The sequence below is a fragment of the Corvus kubaryi genome, unplaced genomic scaffold (genome assembly GCF_017639235.1).
Source record: "Corvus kubaryi isolate FWS band 111438036 unplaced genomic scaffold, C.kubaryi_AGA036_p1.0 72, whole genome shotgun sequence".
Lineage (NCBI taxonomy): Eukaryota > Metazoa > Chordata > Aves > Passeriformes > Corvidae > Corvus > Corvus kubaryi.
The window spans coordinates 3,497,223-3,519,097 of NW_024582060.1; the positions used below are offsets into that span (position 1 = coordinate 3,497,223).

A 21,875-nucleotide genomic window follows, 5' to 3' on the forward strand; every position below is an offset into this window, starting at 1 on the left:
TGAAATCAAACTCTGAGTGGGGCTGACAAGAATAAGAGAATTTTAGTCATAGATGGTGTCAGGAAACTTTGGTCTGGAGACTGTGTGACCTCATGATGTTTTAAGGAAGGTACCACAAGAGGAGCAGGAGAGCAGCGCCCTTCTGTATTGCCTGTGCCTCATGGAGCAATCCTCTGCCAGCCCTGCTCGAGCTGGCACAGAGGGGAGATTTGGGGTGGAGCCAGAGGCATTATGCAGATTCAGTGTCATGATCGCCCCATGCACGCGAGGTGTGGCTGTGGCCATCCTTCCAGCTCTGGAGTCGGCAGGAGTGAAACTGGAGTACATTTGACCTGTTCTTCTCATCTGCCCCACAAGGACTGCTTGTTGGGATCAGGTAGATCAGACACAGAGAAGCTAATGGGAGATCTAAGGAATTGTCTGGGTGTGGAGCTTGCTTGCTGAACTCTGAGCCTGGTAGCAATGAATACTCATGTTCAAGTGCAGTAGTTTAAGTCAGCAGCATTGTAATATGCTTGATATCCTGGAGCACCAGGTTGGCCACACCTGGCCCTCTAGATTCTTAAATAATAAACCCCAATTTTCTGTCCCTATTAGCAGGCGAGGTGTGTACAGGAGAGATTACATCCCTGTTTGCTGTGTACTTCCTGAGATGAATGCATCTGTGTTAAGAGTTACTGTGCTGGCTCTAAAGGATAGAACGGTCAAAAGGATTTGGTTAGACAAACAGAAAAATCAAAAGGAATAGACATAATCAGATCTTAATAAGGAAATAGCAGATAGTCAGGACTGAGACATAATCAGATATTAATAAGGAAATAGCAGATAGTCAGGACTGATATTTAGTTCACTTTTAATGCGAAGCTTTTTATTTATGGTTTAGGTAATTTAAGGTAAGCAGGATGGCATTTGTCTTGATGAAGCTGTTGCCCAAAAAACTGAGGATCTGCTTCTTCCCTGACTTACACCTGTGTCACCATGCATGTCTTTGCCAGGTCTGTGCCAAACATGGACAGTTTGGCAGCTTTCTTGCACACACTATGTTCCGAATTTAACTGACTACACAAAGTGCAAGGCAGTCAAGAAGCAGCCTCTGACATTTTTAATTGGCATTGAATTTAAGTCATCATTAATTATTCTGCTTTAAAGGCAGCTTTATTCCTTTAAACTGCCATGCACGCTATTCAAAACTCATGCAGGGATCCATCCCTGGTATCTGTCTTGGCTAGTAGGATTAAGCCCTTATGGCTAGTAGGTGGCTGAGACCTTACCATATGTTGCTGGTAGACAGCAGCAAAGCTTTACCCTGTGATAAGCATACTAAAAGCAATCTGTTGGTCTTGGTTTTTTTCTGCCTTTTTTTTTTTTTTTTAAATATATATATATAAAATACACCAGCACGTGGTTAATTGGCATTTGTGTTACTAAACTAACTTGTAAATAATGTGATTCTCTCAGGAATCACATCAGCTGTACTGTGAGTAAGTTTAGATTTCAGAGGTGCCACAGTGCCTCATTCTGCATTGACGGAATTGAACAGCATTAACCTTTTCACTTACACTAACAAAGACAAGTTAAGACAAGATGTGCTATGACTACTGCACATCTATGTTTTGTTTTTGCCCAGGGCCCTGTACAATTACCCAGCACTTCAGAGCTAATATTGGTTGGATGTTTACCTTCTCTTCCCCTCCCCTTTTGATATTTCTATTAAACAACAAAACCTCATTTTTCAACCAAAAAATAACCAGTTACATAATAAATGTTCTCTTTAAGAAGAAGGAAAGAAAAAAAAGGCTAAAAATACATCCCAGACACATTTAAAGAGATCTAGCAATGAGAAAAACAGATTCTGCAGTACACTTCAGCTAGCATTTTCTCAATGCAAACCATTCTGCTGTCATTCTAAATTGCACAGTACATATAACATGGTATTGATAGCAAGGAAACACCATGCTGTACGTATATTCCAGAAAATAAGGAAAAAGCCAGATCCTCAACATCTTCCAGGTAAAGAAACCTATTTTATTTATCTTTTAAGATGCAGGTTCTTTACATGTGTGTAACTAACTAGCTCAGATATTATCAGTATTACTTGGTGTTAGACAACTGTCATAGTGAAGAACCAAGTGCATCTGCAAAATCTGGCTGAGAGACTGGTGGCTTATAAAGTACAGCAGGTCTTGTGTTTCTGTCTTGGAGGTACTGAAAGCTTCGTGCTGTGGACAACAAGCAGGAACAGTGGTTTGGCCCATAGTAATGCTGAAATCTATGATTCCAGTGAGTTCCATCATGAAAAAGTCTTTATCTCTGTCTTGACCTGTGGAGAGTCCAAGCAGCTGCCTCTGACATAAATGTCTGTATTGTAAATATGTCCCACCCCTTACTTCAACATTCTTCAGAGACTAAGTTTAGAAGAGTGAATATAATCTTGATAATTGGTGAATTAGCACAGTAAACAGAAAATACATTATTCATTAGGTAGTTATGAAAATATCACATCACAGAATCTTGCAGGGAAGATAGCATTTGCATATTCTAGGATTGACCACTCAATGCCTTTCATAAATATTAGTGAATCTGCCAAAATCTGGAAAGATTTAACATACTGCTTACATAAAAAGCACCTAGATCCCACCAATTTCCCCCATACGACTAAGAATGAAAATTGTTCTTTCATCTGAAACATGGATCAAGCTGCCTGAATTTGCAGCACTGACTATGGTTATGATGTATCATGTCTGTCATCTTGAAATTGTTCTAAATTTTAGTAGATCTACAACGGTTGAAGTGATAAGAAGAGAGATTGGCAATGTTGTAAGGGTAGATAAATGCAAGATATAGCCTTAGCTGCCTAGATGTACCTGTCTCTGAGGAATCAATTTGCTCATCTGACAGTCAGTTTTGTGTGTAAACTTCAAACATTAACGTATGCTGTTTTAATGTGCTGCTCTTAAAATCATAATTATTGGAGTTTATGCCTGTTATATTTCTCTTTGCCATCCCATAATGTCTTTGCACAATTAAAAATGTTTACTGAACTGAAGTTTTGGGATTTTGTTTGTTGTTGGGGTTTTTTTATTGTTGTCTATGAACTACCTGCCTATTACAAACACATTTTGAAAAAACATTGTGCATTTTGCATCATAGGGAACGTGATAAAGCCTTTTTTGAGTGAGTGCACAACTTAGACCAGTGGCAGCTGAATGATGGGCTGAGGCTTGAAATCGGACTCTGGGGTAGATTTTGCTCTTTGTTCACTGCTTTTGGTCTTGTAAGGCTACATTAAATTCAGGGGACCAATTTTGGGTTCAAACTGATGTAGCCTCATTGAGTCACTTTTGGAATAAGTGGGGTATGTGACTGGTGTGATGCAGCAAGTCCGTTTTATTCAATCCACATCCTGAATTGTTTATAAAGACAAGTATAGCTGGAACCCTGGAAAGTGTTGGGTATGACCAGCTCTGCAGGCAGATATTGTTGATGGCAGTAGGCATTAGGGGCAGGGAAATGATCTTCAAGTGAAAGAGAAGGTAATAAGTCCTTAAGAGAAATAACATTCTGTGTTCTTGACTTTGCCCTAAATCTCTGGGCTGTCCAGATCCCACTCATGCCACTGTTGATTTCTGGACAACTGGAGTATTGCAGTGAGCTGAGGCTTTCCTCCTTTGGAGGTTTCCACCATGCTTCCCTACCAACAAGGTCATTGAGATGGAAATAAGGGCCAGAAACCTGCTGCTATGTGTTTTTTTTATCACTATGGGCTAGAACAAAAACTTAGTAAAACAAAAGTAGTGCTGAAATTGTTGAATTGTTGTTTTGGGGTTGGGGGTTGGTTGGTTGGTTTGGTGGGTTGGTTTGTTTGGTTTTTTTTGTTTGTTTGGTTTTTTTAAATGATGCCTCTTTAGGATTGATACCAAACTGCATTGCTAAGTAGGAAAGGAAGACATTTTTTAGGTTGCCTAAAGGCATTTTAAAGCAATAGACATCTGTAATTCGTCTTCCTAAATCTTTGAATTTGAAAAAGAATTTTTGCCTAATATTTTGGTATTTCTTCCTCTTTATGATTCCCATTGAAAGGTAGGATCCCCTTTAATAAGGCATAGAAGAGTATGCAGTTCTACCTTCACTAACCCCTGTGTTTCTGGATTATTTTTATTAAACTTTCTTGATTCCAGCAGGCTGTTGATAGTATAACACATTTAAATAAGCACCTTATCAGTTCAGGTATGGATGTAGAATTGGATAGCATTCAGGACACAAACTGCTTTTTGTAGTGCATGGTGAAAAAAAAATCCAGTGTCACTAAGGAAATGGTGGGGCTATAGTCAGAAGAAAGACAAAGGACTTGCAGAGAAGGCTGGAAAGGAGAAGCAAGGATTCAGTGCTGATGGAGAAAATGGCCTTGAAGGACAAGAACTGGAAACTTAGTTGGTCAGAGAAGCATCAAGAACCAGTGAGAGAAATGGGTTAAGGGTGCACCACTAAAGCCAGACTGCCTCACCAAGAGACAAAATTATTTAAATTAAAATGGACTTTACACTATGTCAACTCCTGTACTGAGTAAAAATAGGGAAGAGGAATGTAAAGTATCAGGACTTAATAAACACAGAGATTTTAGTCTGGCATCTTGATACTGTTTTCATCTTGCTAAAAAGCATGAGCATGCGGTATCGACAACTCTGAGAACCTGATTCAGTCTGACTTTGTTCTAAGGGAACATCTGGCTTAAGTCTTCTAGGTTCTGTTTCTAATGAGGGTAGAGGCACCTCCCAAGGAGGTTAATCTCTCATATTCTAATTTCCCCATCCTACTAATGATGCAATTAATCGTGTTCTCGAGTTGCCCGTTTCCTTTGACTTTAGAAAAAGTATAGACTAGTAATTTTAAGTATCTAAAAGTAAGATATCTAAAGCCAGGTGAGTTGAATCCTGTCTTCAAAAATGTTATGGGTTATGCATTGCATATGCAACTCAATTACTTAGGGATGGATGTTTTTCTGCCTGTAACAAATATGCAGCTCACATCTTTTGTTCCTGAATGTGCGATAACTTTGATTAAACTACCAGATTAAATTCTCTTGGTTTAGATTTTAAACTTGTTTCAAACAAGGTTAGATGGCATTTAAGTTCCATATCACTGTGTCTCCAGTAATGAAAATTAGTCTAATAGGCTAAGGTACCCATTATTCAGGCTAAATTAGCTTCCAGGGAGAGATCCCTATAAAGCAGCCATCATGATGAAGAATGTACCAATTAAAAAAGTAAACCAACCTGATTATTGACATATTCTGAATTTCTTTTAAACCTTTATCCTCTTTTGCAAGCTTCTGCATAATGCAGAATGCTGGGCACTATCAAATAGAAGAGAATGAAGAGAAAGGAGGGAGACACTCCATGTCTTGCTATTGTCAATGTTTTGACTATATATTGAATTATTCTTGAAAGAATACCCTTCTTTCTAGACCTTCCTGGAGCTCATACAGGCCCTCCTCTTCCCCACTGCCTGTCATTGGATGATACCTCCTGAGTACCGTGGTTGCATGTATGGAAAATTAATCAAAAAAAAAGTGCCTAAAATAGATATATTTTAGCTGCCTATTAGTGGAATTTAATGTCTGGAAGCAGAGAAAACCAAAAGCCACTTGGCAAGCCAGCTTTTCAGAAAAGTTATAGAAACATTGTCGTGTTCCGTTTCTGCTGTTGATGCAGTGATTGCTGAGATTACATGGATGATCTCAGAGGCTTTCTTTTGATAGAATTTCTTATGGTTAAATGAGGAAATGGGATTTTGGAAGACCTGGATTGTATAAGTAATCAAAGTTTCAAAGGATGAAATCAGAAACATACCCTGGATTCAGTTTTAAGGAACATCTGTCCCATTTTCAGAAGTCATTTGAACTGAGAGCAGCTTTTGTTGCAGAGACATAAAACATCAGTCTCGTAATAGCAGAATGAAAATTGTACGAGTGACTTTGCTACTCCAGCTCAAAGTCTACCACCTTGGTTCTGGGACATCTTCACTGGTAATTTTAGTCAGTATCCTGGTCCTTGCATTGTAATAGTGAGGGATGGGTGTATGTTTGCTTCTGCTGTGGATGTGGTGTGCATCTGTGAGAGGGTGAGGTTAACAGCGAGAAATTGCATTGGGCCACACACTTCTATCCACACGTTTAGGCATGTTTTAGGTGTGCCGAGGTGGCATGTCACATAAAGGTGAATTAGTCATGACTTCCAGAAAAACAAAATTACTTTTTTGAACAAGGGTCCTCAGTGACTTGGGTGGTCCTGACACATCGTGTATCTCCTTTTCACATCTGTGAAATGGGAAAACAACACTTACCTACTTCTAAGAGATGTTTCACTGACTAGTTTTTATGAAGCACAAGCCTCCTGTGGAATGAGTGCAAAGTATTACTCTATTTATTTTTATGAACTTTCTGTTTTACTGCAGTAGGAAAGCTTAAATTATCCATAGAGTTCTTGAGCACATTGGGGAAGCCAAAGATCCTGATTTTGCCCACTGTGCTCCTGGCAAAGAAAAGACCCAAGGGAGACTCCTAAATGAAAAATATAAACAAAACCCTGAAGCTACTCAGATCCTTAGAAGATTAGATTTTCGAAAATATGTTCTTTATAAGATAAGTTAAATGCATTCTTTCCCTTATTTTTTCCTCTGGTTTGGTCACAGGTTGCTCCAGGCATCCAAATGGGGGTATTCAATCCCTTGCTTTATTGATCCTGGCAGGGACTCATGCTATGGTGCCCTATCCTCCCCGAGGCCACCACTAACTGTGGATTTAACAGGTCCAGCAAGGAGAAGGAGAGGTTCCAGAAGCTGTCATTCAGCCTGGGATCCATTCTTCATCCTTTCCTTTTCATCCACCCCTCCATACATTTCATTATTTTCATTGTGGGCAATACTTGAATTTCCAGTTGTACTGCAGAGCTCTTTCAGGGGTGGTGGTTGTAGGGGGTTTAGTGAGCATCTCAGAAGTGGGAAAATTACCTGTGAGACCAAAGAGTGCACTTTCTGTCACTCACATGCAGGAGGGACAGGAGAAAGTGGAAGTGTATTTTTATGTGAATTCTTCTTCCCAAGGTACTTTGGGAGTTGGTCACATAAAAGATAAAGATAGGTGGTCTAGGCATCATTTTTAGGTTTTGACTGCAGAGATGTTTTCCTTTTGCCTTTACTAATTCCTGTGATTCAGAATTCTGCTGTAAATCCTAAAGTTTAGATTTCAGTAAGTGGTAAACTCATTCTCTCACATTTGGATTTACAGTGAAGTTTGTTTTTTGGGGTTTTTTTGAGGGTGTTGGGGGGAAGGTTATGGAACAACATTAGGAGCACTGTAGGGATGAGAGGAACAATGCAGGTTGGATGTGCAGGGTGGGAGATACCTTACCCTGTGATCACAGCAGAAGTAATTGAAGTGTCTAAGTGGAATGGAAAGGAAAATGCCTTTAATTTGGTCCCAAATGCCTGTATTCCACATATGCCTACTTCTCAGATGGTTACAGGCTGATACGGCTGGGAAATTTGTTTTGTTCTTCCCACTGGCAAAGAATGGTTCCTGTTGCTACTGCTTTCCTGCTATGCCTGGACTATGTATTCTTTTCAGAAGGCTTGTATTCAAGTGTCACTCCAAGTAATTGAGTGACTGCTTCACCAGGAAAATATCCCAGAATCTTGAACAACTAAATGCAACTTGGGTGAATAACAAAATTAGCAGTTATGTGCTTGCCTGCAGTCATGCAATGGACAATTCTAATTGACAGATTGCTTAAAGAGCATCCTCTCCTGCTTCTTCTCTGGCCTCTGCTCCTTTTCTTCAGCCTCTGCTGAGCGCACATGAGGAGAAATGTCTTGTTTCTGCAAGTATCTTGTGCTGTGCTCTGTAAGATGTGGAACATGGGGGATGGCTGTGCGCTCTGACTCTTCGAGCTAAACCAGCTTGTTGGACAGGATGCTGGTCAAACCCCAGCTACTCTGCTGCAGTGAACAGTGTTTCCAGGGAACTTGCCGTTCTTTCATAGCACCCGGGATGATTTTGCCACCCTTGACATGCTTCCACACTTGGACAGCAACGTGTTGCATGCTTTATCTTGTTCACCAAATTTCTGTCACCAGCCAGCTGGATCACAGAGGTTCACAGCTGTGGCTTATGCTCTGAGCACCACATCACATTTTTTTTTTTTAATTTTTTTTTGTCCTGACCATTTTCTTATGAGCTGTGATGTTAAAGCTTTGGTTCTGTGTTCATTAATAGTCATTAATGGACCAATGTGATCTACTGCAACATATTGTACTTACAGAACAGATTGAATGCATGTCTCTTTTGTGGGTATCAGCAGAATGGGGCAGCTTATCAAGAGTTTATGTTGTCTTCAGGATTTTATTTAGTGTCTGTGTTGTATTTCTGTTGGAGGACAGTTGTTACCTAGTCCAATGTGAAGTAAAAGAGATAAGAACAGATGATGCACAGCCTACTGTAATGCCTATTACTACAACACTTTGCCATTAAAACATTCACATTTTATTTGATAGGGCAGTGTGAATTATACAAAACCATTATTGTGTGGCCTCAGGGATTTTGAAATGGTGCAGACAAGACCTAGACCTGGGTGCAAGATGTTGTCACACTGTGGCATTTAAAATACTTTTAGTCTTCTCTGTAGTCTTGGGAAGTAATCTGCTTAGCACTCCTCAGGATGAGCCCCCATGTCCACCTGGGAATAATGCTTGCCTGCTCCATGGGGATCTGCAAAAGTAAACCAGTAACTCTTTTAGCAGTGTTTGTACAGCACTTTAAAGATAAAAAAAATGTGCTACAATTGTAAGTGGTGTTCTCTACATTACATTTCCTATGTAATTACATATTTTTTCCTGAGATTCCTAGATCTATTTTAATCTTTCTTACATGTACTAGAACATTATTCTGTCTCCAGCTAAACAGGGTACCGTAGAAGTGTAGGGAAGGAAATTGATCCATCTCCTGTGTTATCCCCTCTGTGCTCTTACGATATTTTTGTGAACTGCTTTCATCAAGTTAGTAAGGATTTGTCAAGGTGTTTACCTGTTGGGAATCTCAACATGATTTCTTAAGGGTGCAATCTGGGACTGAGTTATGTGTTCTCCTCTTCCGCTCTTCTAACAATTCGTACATCAAAGTCTCCACCAGTGTAATTCTTTCAGGCCTGCTCTTTATTCAGCAGTTGCGGTACAAAACAAATGTATGTTGTGCTTAGAGAATGCTGTATTTCATATACATTTATCCACCTGATGAAATGAATATGTTAAGTGCACATAAGCAGAGATTCCTTGTTGAGGAAAGCCGGGGTAGCTTGTGCCTCATCCTGCAGCATGCAGTGTAAAGAGGGGTGTACTGGTGGAGTAAGCCAAAATTAAGCAACGAAAATTTTAGATAAGTATCAGGAAATATTTCTTAATACTGAGTTCAGGCAGTGGAACAGCCTCCCAAGGAACATGATGGAAAGCCCATTGCCAGTGTCAATTAAAACTAGACTAGTTAGAACTGGGGAATATACTGTAGGGAACAATCCTGCACGAGTCTAGATGACCTAATAAATCTTTTCCATCTGTAATACTTATGCCTGAGATTCAGAGTTATGTATTGCAATATGATTTCCTCCTGACTGAGAAAGACTGAAGCATTTTTCTTTCATGTAGGATTATTTTCATACTATCCAAAAAATTTCATACACACTTGAAACTAGTAGGGGAAAAAAAGAAAGCAGAACCAAGTATAAGAAATTACCCCACTCAATTTGTACCTGCAATCTCAGAGTGGTTGTGAAAAGCAACCCCAAATATCATTCCTGTGGATGACAACTTGAAGCAGATCAGGCCTGACAGAGACCATGGGCAGGGTAATCCTTTGTAGACAGAGATGCTCTTTAAGCAGAAATTCAAGATTTTTTTCTTCCTATTGACCCTTACTGAGTCCTGTCTCATCTGTACCTGCAGTCATTGTTGGGGAGCAAGGGCTGATAAGAAGGGGCATAACAGGAAGTGTCCACTTATGTGGAATTTTGGGGAGAGTAAAACATTTCTACCACATTTTAGATTTAGGCATTGAGAATAATCAGTGATGCATCACAGAAAGACCCTTTTTTTTTTTTCCATTTAACAGGGAAAAGGTTAGAGTAGTACATCATCTTGCTGCTTCCATTCTGTGCATTTAAGAAACGATCTGTCCAGCCACTAATTGAGAAGTGAGCTAGTATATGAAGAAACCAGTTTAGAATTGTCAGTAAAATAGTTGGTAATTTTTCCTCTAGTAAGATGCCACGCAGGTAAAATAAATCCCTTTCAAGCTGAGACATACTGTCTACCTGTTCCTTAAACAGTTTTGACTGAAATATGAAAACCTGGGTTTTCTTGCTTCTCTTTCCTCCTGCTGGATTTTTTTCTTTGCAGCATCCTGAAGTTGAGGGGAAACTTGTGGTAGCACCTGCCCTTCCTTCCTGGATCAAACACGGCATAAAAGAGCTGTTGCTCTGTAAAGAGCTCCCTACACTCCTAGCAAAGTCAACAGGACTTCCGCCATAAACTTTGGTTACAGCACGTTGAGCACTAGTGCTTGTATACTCCTGGTGTGGGCAGGAGGCCAGATGGGCCAGGACTGTAAGCCCACAATGGCATGCCTGGAAGTTTGCATCCAAACTTTTTGTAGCCTTTCAAACCTCTGCAAACAATCTTTCTGTAAAACAACCTTCTACCCAAATCACTTACAAGTCTCACTCAGTTTTTTTTCCTTCCTGAATCTTGTTTAAAACCTGCTTCTTCAATATTAGCTTGAATCGACCCTTTTGAACGTTTACTTACACTTATTTGGCTTTCTCTCTTTGCCTTTTCTCTTGTCCCTGATCTCATTTTTTTATCCGTATGACTCCATTTCTATTTGCATATATGCTGCTATGAAAGAAGATAAACTAACTAATGGTGCCAGCCCTCCAGCAAGGACTTTGAGGGACTTTCTTGTCTCTCTGACTAATTCCTTTTGTGGCCTTGGGAAAGTCACTTATCTTGTCTTTCTTAGTTTTTCCCTACAAAAAATGGAGTTAGCAAGGTTACACTGACATCCAAGAGATCCTGTTTCTGTTGAACTAAGAAGTCAGCCATTTCCAGATGCAGGTTTATTCTATGTGAGATAATTAAAAGCTAAGGTGTTGTAATATTGTGGATTAATTTTAGCCTCCATAGTCAGCACTGACCACATCACTGAGGGAAAAAATTATGAATTAAAATGACTAGCTGAAAAAGTACTAACTACTTGTTGTTATTAATCATTGTGTTATTTATTGCTGTTTATCTTGTAATTATTGCTTGGGAAATAAAAAAAATCTATCACTGCTCTGTGCCAGCTCTAGCTGCAGCTGTGGATTTAGAGACGAAATTCAGTCTTCAGCCTTTCCCTGGGGCTGATGGACTTCTCCTTTCAAAGTAGGACACTTCTATCTGATGGCATTAACCATAAAATCCCCCATTTCAAGTCTATGATATCCTGAAGGACAACGGCTCATTTCATTTCTTATCAAGAAATCGGGCAGATCAGTCATATTTCCCGAATCAAATGACATTTTCAGAAAATTCATTTGAACCAAAAATGAGGTTTCCTCTCCACAGACTCCAATTAGTTTAAAAGTGGTTTTCTGATGAAAATTCTTGAAATAACTGAGCTGTATAAAGAAAAATCTATATCTATATATGTATGTATATAGATATATGTACACATGTACAGTCACTGTGAAAGCTGTAGCCAGAGTACCCTATCAAACAGTATAAATCTTTAATTTTGGCAATCAGCAGTAATGGTGAAATACCTTAAGCTTTTTTCCTTGCTTCCTCCTCGTTTTCCTTCCTCTCATCCCATCACTCTGGCTATTCCAGTGGGAGTGAACGCACTCATTTTCTCCCTAAGTACACAAAATTAGCTGCTTATCTGTTGATCTTCTTACATGATCCTTTAAAAATCCTTTCTCTGTATGTGTGTCCAAGGCCGCTTTTGCCTTCAGAGGAAGCCCAGACAAGCCAATCCTCAGCCTTTCCCTTACCCACTCACAGGGGGCCTGGGCCTAATTAAATTGCTCTCAAAGACAAGAAGGGATGAATTTCCTTCTTTCCATCTCCCTTGTCACCCATTTAACTCAGCTGAGATCCATTCGTTCCTTTTTAGTTATGTTAAAATGGAAAGGGGGGAGCTTGCATTGAGGGGGACATGCAGGGAAGGGAGAGGAAAGGAGAGGAGGAGGAGGAGGAGGAGGAGGAGCAGGAGGTGCGTGGGTAGCCCTGCCAAGGTGCAGTGTCCCAGGCACAAACAAAGGAGCCAAACCAGAGGAAACGGGACATGACTGGAAAAGGGCAAGCACCAGGAGAGTTGCTGGATTACTCTGGCTGGGACCTCCTCTGTGGTTTTTCTTTTTGTCTGTTTCTGTACTCAAACAGAAGAAAAATGTGACATTAAGTAGACAAGAAAATATCTATGCACATTTCTATGTATTTAAGCACTATTTCAGAGGAATGCTTGCTTCTTGCCCCACCCCTCCCAATACCTTTCTCCATTGAACAAGGAGGCCTAGAAAATTAGGATGACCCTTGTTCTGCCTGTGTGGCATCACCCAGGGGGGCAGAAGTGGCTGATTTGGCTCATGTATGGTTGGTTGCACAGGGAGAGGGTGATGGGGAGTGCCAGGGCAGCAGGACTGCTGCAGTGGAGGTGCTTGTGCCCAGGGAAGGACAGCCCTGGCCCTGCCAATGCCAGGATCCCTGTGCAAGCCAAAGCCCTGGCCTAGGAAGAGCCAAGCAATTAGCCTTTGAAGGTCATCCAGAGTTGTTGTTTTTTTCTTTTTTTTTTTTTTTCTTTTTCTTTTCCACTCCTCTCCCCCCACCTTCTCTCTTCTCACTGCTGTATCCTCCTCCTCCATCACCCAAACCCCAAACACATCTGAAGAAGCCATTCAATTAAATCTCTCCTGACTCCAGCTGGCTCCTGAGTGAAAGGTCAGCAGTGTCCGGGAGGGAGAGGCGTGCGCAAGGAGGAGCCGGAGCCGGTGCTGCTACTGCAGCCGCCTCGGTCTTCCCCTCGCCTGCCTCCCTCCCTCCCCTCACCTCCCCTCTTTAATGATACCCAATGGTCAATCACTCCCCAGCAGAGTGAGAGATGCCCTGAAGCATCATTGTGGTCGGGAGCGATCGATCAGGTTTTTCAAAAAGAGATGATAATGATAACCCGTGGACATAATGTCAGTGAGTTTGCGGTGCCTCTCGGAGGCTGCGCGCGCTCCATCTGCCAGCGCCAAGGAGAGGCTTGGAGGGGCTCAGGAAAGCCTCTTCCCCCCACTGAGCCCACTTAGCCCTGCCTTAAAGACAGCTAATTAGACTGAGGGCTGTTATGTCTGCTTACAGCAGTGGGGGAGAGCAGGAGCGAGGAGGGCCTGGTGCCAATGGTGAGCGGGACTAGAGCAACCTTTGTTTTAGAGAGGCTTCCAGTTAACTGGAGGTAATCACACAGAGGCACGGCCATAAATAATACATACCTGTGCTACACGGCGTGGATGCAGGCCCTCCAAAGAGGGTTGTGGTGATCCACTGCTCCCTACCCTGTGCTGTTCAGGGGCCTCTATTTTGAGACAGATTAGTGCTCTGTATTGCCAGGCAGACAGAGGTAATCACTGGTCCACGCTGGAGTTGGAGATCTGAAAATCACCGGGAGGTGCTTATCAGCATGCGATCTGAGCACCGGTGGATGTGTACAGAGCTTTTAAAATTCTATTAGTATGTGTCTGAGTAGATTGCGGTGAAAATACAAACAGTTTTCTAAAGAAAAACTGTCAGTGTCTCTGCCTAAATCTCCTACCCTGCAGCCTGAGCATGGACTTCTGTTTTTATGGATAAACGCGATTTGTCTTTTAACTGTTGAGATTACAAACTCACCGGAAGGACTGCAGACCCTACTTGGAAAAGAAAATCTTCCCTTTATCCCAGTGTACACTTTATCAGAAAAATAATAACCAAACCTGGGGGCTATCTGTCCCTTTCCTCCATTGAGGAGATACAGGACAAATAACTCCATAGCAATAATTTTCTATCCCAACACAGACTTTTTTTTTTTGGTTGTTGTCACGTTATTTTCTGCATCATTTGATGTACAAAACTACATTTTCCTCTGCACCTATTAAACTATTTGATGATGCCTTTTATTTTGCACTATAATTGGGAAAGCAATCATGTGATAAAATGTAAGTTTGTTGTGAAATAAAATAAGCAACATTGAAAACATCCAAATTATATTGTCCAAGAAAGTTTCTCAGATGTTCTGTTCATTTAGTGAAATAATACTATTATTATTTTTAAGTTTCTCATGCTTTTGAGAAGAAATCTTTGAGTATTATAAGATACTTCCAACAGATGTAACAGTAGTGCCTCATGATTCTGCCACTACCTCTCTCTTGCAGTAAGGTGGGTAGAGAGTGTTGAAATAGATGTTGTTTCAAATAGGACATTTCTTTCCTTTCTTGTGCAGCTGATTTGTGTTTGTGAAATTTGGATCTGTTTGTATGATTGAGCCAGTAAAGAAAAGCTGCCAGGAGTATGTATTAATATGCACTAGAAGGACTGAAAGCTTTGGGCGTGCTTTGAGAAACACAAAGGACAACATTTGATGTCCTTTGGTAAGGAATCGCAAAACACCCACGTGACTTTTCCTTATGAAACTTTAAGTAAAAACACAGGCATAATTTTAGAGGAGCTGAAAATGGGTCTGACCACTTTGGGAGCCAGCAGACAATATGCAGAAATTTTTGTCATGTATTCACCCTCATTAGAGGGATGCAGGTTTTACCTAGAACAGTGGTCACAACAATTAGTTGTATTTTTTATCCCAAGCTAGTAAATTGACCTAAAACCCTACACCATTATAGTCATATAAGTTTAGAGTGTAAAGAGGAAGCATATATGGGTCTCATAAATTCTTTAACCTGTTGAAATCAAATGCTGTACTAACCATGAGGCATCAATAGGTTGGGCCTAATTTCTGTATAAAATGTTATAATCTCACTTTTCTATTGGGACAAAAGAATTTTTCATACCCAGGGATCCGTTAGATGTGAATAATGATGTTGTACATAAGGTCAGTGATGACATAGCTTTTAACCATCAGTGACAGTCTATCATGTGAAAATCTGTTCTAGGGAGATTTCTTAGAACAAGAACCCAAATGAAAAGGTGGGAAATGTAGTGTTTGAGAAAGTCTAGGTAACCTGTTAAAGAACAGGACTTTCCAACTTAATGAAGTTGCAGAACTGGTGGTGAGGTACAAAGCATTCCTCCCTTCTCCTGCCCACTCCCTCATTCCCCAGTTTTGCTGTCAAGAGTTGTTAGAGGGACAGGCACAGGTACAAAGGGTGGATGTGTTCTGGTTTTCCAGTCCAGCCCTGGGGTTTGGGCTTAGTTTTTGCTCCTGAGTCTCCTGCTACCTGCCTGTATAATGGGAAGAGAAGAGGGTAGCTTTTAGTTCTCAGTTCCTTCTACTATCCTACAGCTCAATTTTGCTGTTAATGGACTTTGAAAGCAGCAAATGGTAAAGTCTCACGGTCTCATCCAAAGGACACTGGACAGCTTCCATTGGGCTCTGCTGCAGCTTACACTAATCAATAGTTTTTTTAACTAGCATAAATGTAGGAGTATAACCACACTTTTCCACCACAGTCATCCAGACTCATCCCATTTGCTACAGCCAAACTATGAGACCAAATAGCAAAGAGATCACACACACAAGCAGCCCCTGACTCCCTATTAAGCTTTTGAATACCAAGTGCTGCTAGATAGATACTAGTGCGTTATTTCATGGTCTACTTACCTCCCTTTAGCAATCCAAAGTACCAGGTTAGTTACTCTGGTACCAGACCATCACAAACATCAGAGAGTTCTGTAACTAGAAGTGGGAAAGCTTCAGGTATGCATTGATTTTAAAAGAAAGAACAGCAAACACATGAAGCCATATGCTGCAGGTAAAATGTTTGAGGATGAAAGGTGTTTCTTCCTGTTTTAAAGACTTTTGAAATCTTCCTGTCCAACACCACGTGTAGGATACTGAACTATTCTGTTTGTGAAGCTGGATTACGAGCTGCTGTTGTAAAAATGAATAAATCCAAACAGTGGTAGGTTTTCTTACGGTTCCTTTGTTGATTTTTTAACTACCTTGTTTCTGCTGCACTGAGCTGAACACTGCTTTTTGTAGACTAACATCTAAAGCACTTTTATTTTTCCTGCTTTATTCATGGCTCCTGTTTCATCCCATGTTATCTTTAGACTCTTCAGTACTGTCCAGCACTGCTTGATTTCTCAGAGAAGTAGGTGGGAGTGAAGTAATGTGTGAGGACATTTTGATTCCATTTGGCTACAAAACATCCCAGGAAAAATGAATTAACCTTAGCACTGGTACCAAATTTTCTATGCATTGAATTTGCAAATTATTCACCCAAATACTGCTCACTGTCTGACTAGATAACAGATGTTCAACCCTAAAATATAGGGGCTTTGGTCATTAAAAATCATTTGAATAGTGCATTGCTTACCTAGTATAACACAACTGATGCAGAGATGTGGCATACTTAATTCAGAAAGAGCTTAAAAAAGTGATTGTAAACATGACCTCACAGTACTTTATATTTATTTCCTCTGAGTGATTCCGGGTCAGATTTACTCAGAGCTAAAATCAGAGCCTCTCTGTTAAATGCCAACTCTATTAAAAAAAAATGAAGCAAACAACAACACACTCCCAACCACCTGAAAAAGAAAAGGGTCTTAGGTTGCTTTTGTCATTTAAGTCATTGTCAGATTTAAAAATAATATTTGTTACTGATCTCTGTAAACACCTTTAATCTTCTAAATTTAACAAGTGGCTTTGATTGTATTAATACTTGAAGTGTAAGATTTTGCATGGTTTCAGTAGGACTGATGCTGAATACTGTGGACAAGGATGCCAGAATCTTAGCTATTCCAGTATACTTGATGATATGATTCCAGTTCTTGGAAGGTGGTGATATTTTAGGAAGAAACAAGTCCCACCTCAAGTCATGCTAAGCAATGTGTTCACACCACCTTTGTGAACCCATTTGTCCTTGCAAGCCAAGCATCACTGGATAGGGTCATGACTCGAAAAGTTCATAAAGCTAACCAAACTAAAACCATACAAAACAAACCAAACCACCAAACACATTCAGCACTGATCTGCAGATGAGCATTTCTAGAAATCAGGCCCCTGCTGAAGCCTGAGGACTGTGCCCACTGCATCCCTGCCAGCATTGGCTGCTTGCCCTGGTAGAGACACAGTGCCAGTGTCTCCTTAAGCTGCCGAGAGGGTCAATTGCAGCAGTAATCTTCAAACTGCAGGTATCCAGTTCATTCTTCAGTCAGCCTGAAAAATATCAGAATATCAGGCTTTTACCTCTTTTTGAGAGTGAAATCTATTGTAACCACTCTTATGGTCTCCACTGCCTAATTCAGTGCTAAGTAAAGTGTGTTTGTACGTTTACAGTGCCATATATAAATGATCATTGCATTAATCATTTATAGCAGATTTTACTCTTTAAGGTTCCCAAACCACTTTAAGAATTTAAAACCAATGTAAATGATAAAACGGGATAGGTCTGGTTGAACTACTTATAATGAATAATTGATTTGACAAATCTATTTCTTTTTCCTTATTTGCAAATTATTCAAGTGCAGAGTTAAGTTCTTTTGTTCATCAGTTGAAGTTATTTGATTAATAGTTTAGACAAAGTATTTCAGTCTATGAATTGCCTGCAAGCTGTTTCACATGGCAATTATGACATACATTATCTATTTATAATTGATCATTTTACCTGCTAAACAATGACCTGCTGTAAATGAAGTGATTTTATTCCTCCATGTGGTTTGACTAACTTTAGTCAGTTTTTTAACATTCATGAAGAGAACCAAACATAATTCAGACCAGGAGAATCTGGAAAAAGTCCATGAAAGCATACTTTGCAGGACAATGAAATGCAGTATTTCTTGACAACATACTGGAAAGAGCCTGACAGATATTTCAAGGAAGTAGAAGGACAACTGGCAGGTTTCTGGTGTTCTAGATCAAAGTTGAAGAATTTGAGGTCAAGCCTTGGTGAGATTTAAGCTAGCAGGATATGTAGGCTGGTTGTGGTACCTTGTCAGGTGTCATCTGACAGGCTGCTGATGATTTCTTACCTGAGAGATGGGAAAATCTGTTCCTGTTTACCTTCTCAGTAAAATCCATCCCAGTTAATGAAAAACTGCCAGAAGGGCCTTAAATGAACCATGGATTTGAGTAATAATACAAAAAAAATTCTAGCAAATAGGTACTCTGTGTGTGTGAATTACAGCCAGCACACCAGACATGCAACAAAGCTAAGTGAGAGGGACATACTAGATTGTAAAAGAATCGCTAAATGAACTTTCAAGCATCTTGTTAATAGGTGAGCAGAGGCGGTATTCACATATATGAAGAAATGTCACACAGTTAATATTTCTGAAACTTGGTAAGGTGTCATGGTCCCAGAGTCTCATGGATATTGATTAAATTTTTTAGCCCTCTTAATAAGGAAGAGGGGCTGGAGATGGAATACTGCATCAAATAAACATTGCATGTTGAAGAGTCAAAAATAACCTAGTAGCAGGAATTTGGTACTTCCGAGTCAAAAATAGTTACAGATTTCTGTACATTACGGAGGAAAAACCACAGGGACAGCAGGAAGAGCTGCTCTTTCACCATTTTCCCTTCAGTATGGGGAGAACAAAAATCTATCATAGTAGTTTTTAAAGTGAGGAATATTTTCTAAGGTTTTGTTTTGCCAGCACCAGAATTCCCTAGAGCTTCTAAAAATAGTAGCAGATAATCTCAGAGTGTGGGGATTCATCTTGCACAAGGAAGTTCAAAACTGAACATAATTTTGATGGAAAAAGAGATAAATATTGCCCGCCAGTGACCATCAAACAGGAAGAACTGTTAAACAACATGGTTATATTTACTTTATAAGTATGAACTGTATATAACACCGAGTAGCTATACTTAGATGCTTTAGGGGTCCAGTTTATCCAAGCTTGAATCCGTTAGCATAACTGAACAGGAATGTAAATTTTAATTAGTAAGTATTAATGAATACTGGGAATTGTTCAAGGACATAAACTCGCAGGCAAAAATGTACAGTAATCAAAAATGTCCTGATTAAACCACAAAAAAAGTACTGCAAAAACAGAAAATAGGGATGTATCAAGAATGGAAAAAAGCAGGCATAAGTTAGATATTGAGACTTATAAGTAACTGATAAAAGAAATTAACAACTATGTTAAACATCAATGGCCAATATGGTTAAAAACAACAAGAAGGCAATTTGAAAACATTTTAGCATCAAAAAGAATCTTAGGTCAGATACAGTTCCACTTAATATGCAGATGGTGGAAATCATAAATAATGACGCAGATAAGGCAGAAATGTTTAATAAATATTTCTGTTCTGCACTTGGAATGAAACAGGAGGATGTATCCATCCCATATGATGTTGTGGATGGAAATGAAAGTTTGCCATCTGTAACAAAGAAAGAGGTAAGGCAGCAACTGCTGAAATTGAACATATTCGTATCAACAGCCTTAGATTATTTTAGACCCAAGAGTCTCAAAGGAGCTAACTAAGATGCTAAATTTAGCCAGTTTACCAAAATGTAGAAAATGGAGGTATCAACCCTGCTCTGTTGTCTTGTAGGCACCTAATTTTCCTGCTTTGGAAGACTAGTGGGAAAACCTCTCCCCACCATGTGACACAAAACAAGTGTTACTGAACAAATATAAAACCTGTTATTTATACCTTAGAGTATTCCTTAGGCTGATACAAACATGGTGATGTTGATGCTCTTTATTATGAGAATGATGATCTAATTTTATAAACTGCTTTGAATTGCCTGGTTAACAGCCAAGAACCAGCAAAATATATTTAAATGCAGCCAAAAGCAAAGTAGAACATTTAGGAAGAAGAATTAGGGAGACTATCTCTGAAAACAGTGACTCAGAAAAGGACTTGGAAGGGTTCTCAGATATTATGACGACAAAATGAGCTCTCACTGCAATGCAACCTTTGGTGGGTAAAAGGAAGCTTAAAACCAGGAGGAGGGAGCTGAGCCTCATTTCTGCTCCCCACATTGGAAAGACTGTGCCCACCTTTTGGGCCTGCCCTTTAGGAAGAATATGGAGATAAATACTGCATTGCTCTGGGTACTGGTAAATGAGCCTTAGAATGTGATGTACCTTATATGTCTGTGTATGCATTTTTGTGAAAAGGTGTAGAGGAGACCTGACAGACCAGGCTTTATTTCTCCTCTTCTCAGATGTATTCAACAAATTCTACCTTGCAGAAAATATAACTTTCTGTAATTAAATACTAGAACACTTTGCTGCAGGAAGTAGACTCGCCATAGGTTTAAAATGAGATCAGATATCTCTCTAAGAGTCCTTACGGAAAAAAAAAAATCTATTCTCTGTGCATACCAATGGTCAAGCTTGACTATGACAGTCACTTTTTTCCCTAGTCTAGGAGTTTATAAATCTGGGAAAAGAAAAAAAAGAAATAGTGAAAATATTTTTGAAAAATATTTGTGGAATAATAATACAGCAAAAATATTTGGGTTTCGGTTCAGCAAATCCTTGGAGGAATATTTTGCAGTGCTTTCAAAGAGACCTGATTTGACTACTAAAATGCAGCAGTCCTGTGGTAGAATTCAGTTTCCTAGCATGGAAGGTACTTCATGTAGGCAGATATTTCTGTTAGCAGAAGACTCATAAAACCTTGTAGCAAATACAGCACCCTCTACAAAATTTTAAAAATGTCTGTGTGTACAGCAAGTGTTCAGGTGTTATCAAAGCCTGTGACAATGGACAGATTTCAGACATGTCCACCTCCTGTTTAATCAAGCCTACCTGAGTCACACAAATTAAAAACCGAAGTTGGAGGAGTGCCAGGCCAATTTTTGTGTTTAACAGCAGATCACTTTTTCAGCATCATCAAGCAGTCATTTATCTTTAAGACAAGCTTTCCTGACCTCCATATTCTTCTTCAGCCACGTTGGCAGCTGTGAGGAAAAGGGCAGCAATAGACCTGAGTTCATAAATGTTCATCACATTGAAAACAGTGTAGCTAACTTGGTGTCCTACTGATAATAGTTTCTAGTTGGCTTGAATTTTAGACAAAAAATTTGCCTATCTTCCTGTAAAATACTGCACAGCTACACAAGCAGCAGTACACTTTAGAGCACACAGTCACAAATGATGGACTCGCCCACAACTCAAATGAGTTCCATTTATTTCTCCAAAATTGTTTACTCTGTAGCCATAAGGAAATCACAAACATTCTTCTGTGCTTCAGAATATTGATGTCAGTGCAGGTTTGGTGGGGTGTCCCAGACTTGTATCTCCGTTCCACTGTGGGTGGCTAAAGAAAGTTACCCTTCAAAACCACATTTGTGGGATTGTTTTGCAGAGCATGGATGCCAGTTAGCTGGCAAAATTAGTTACATAACTCTTAAGCAGTGCTTTTAACTCTTTCAGGAAAAAACTTTCAGCTCTGGAAAGCTGAATGCCCCTTCAAAAGAAATTTTTGAGGGAGTTCTGAAGAGCACCTGCTTTCTTGCAGAGCAAAATGGAGACAAGTTAAAAAGTCCAGCAGGCCTCTGAGCAGAATGACGAGTGTGTAGGAGTCAGTGCACGACACTGGTTATACAGCAGCAATTGATGTTCTAGAATAATATCTAGTCTGAGTCATAGCAGCATAATCATTGCCTAGGTGTGGAGATTTACAGTAA

At 39.9% G+C, this 21,875-nt stretch overlaps 1 long non-coding RNA gene across 1 annotated transcript in view; it reads left to right on the forward strand.

Moving 5' to 3' along the window:
• The first annotated feature begins 296 nt into the window (after positions 1-296).
• The window catches only part of LOC121675148, a 214,916-nt gene continuing 193,337 nt past the window's right edge, over positions 297-21,875 (forward strand). Inside the window, exon 1 of the long non-coding RNA XR_006019973.1 lies at positions 297-376. This is a non-coding gene — a long non-coding RNA (uncharacterized LOC121675148). The remainder of the gene's footprint in view (positions 377-21,875) is intronic.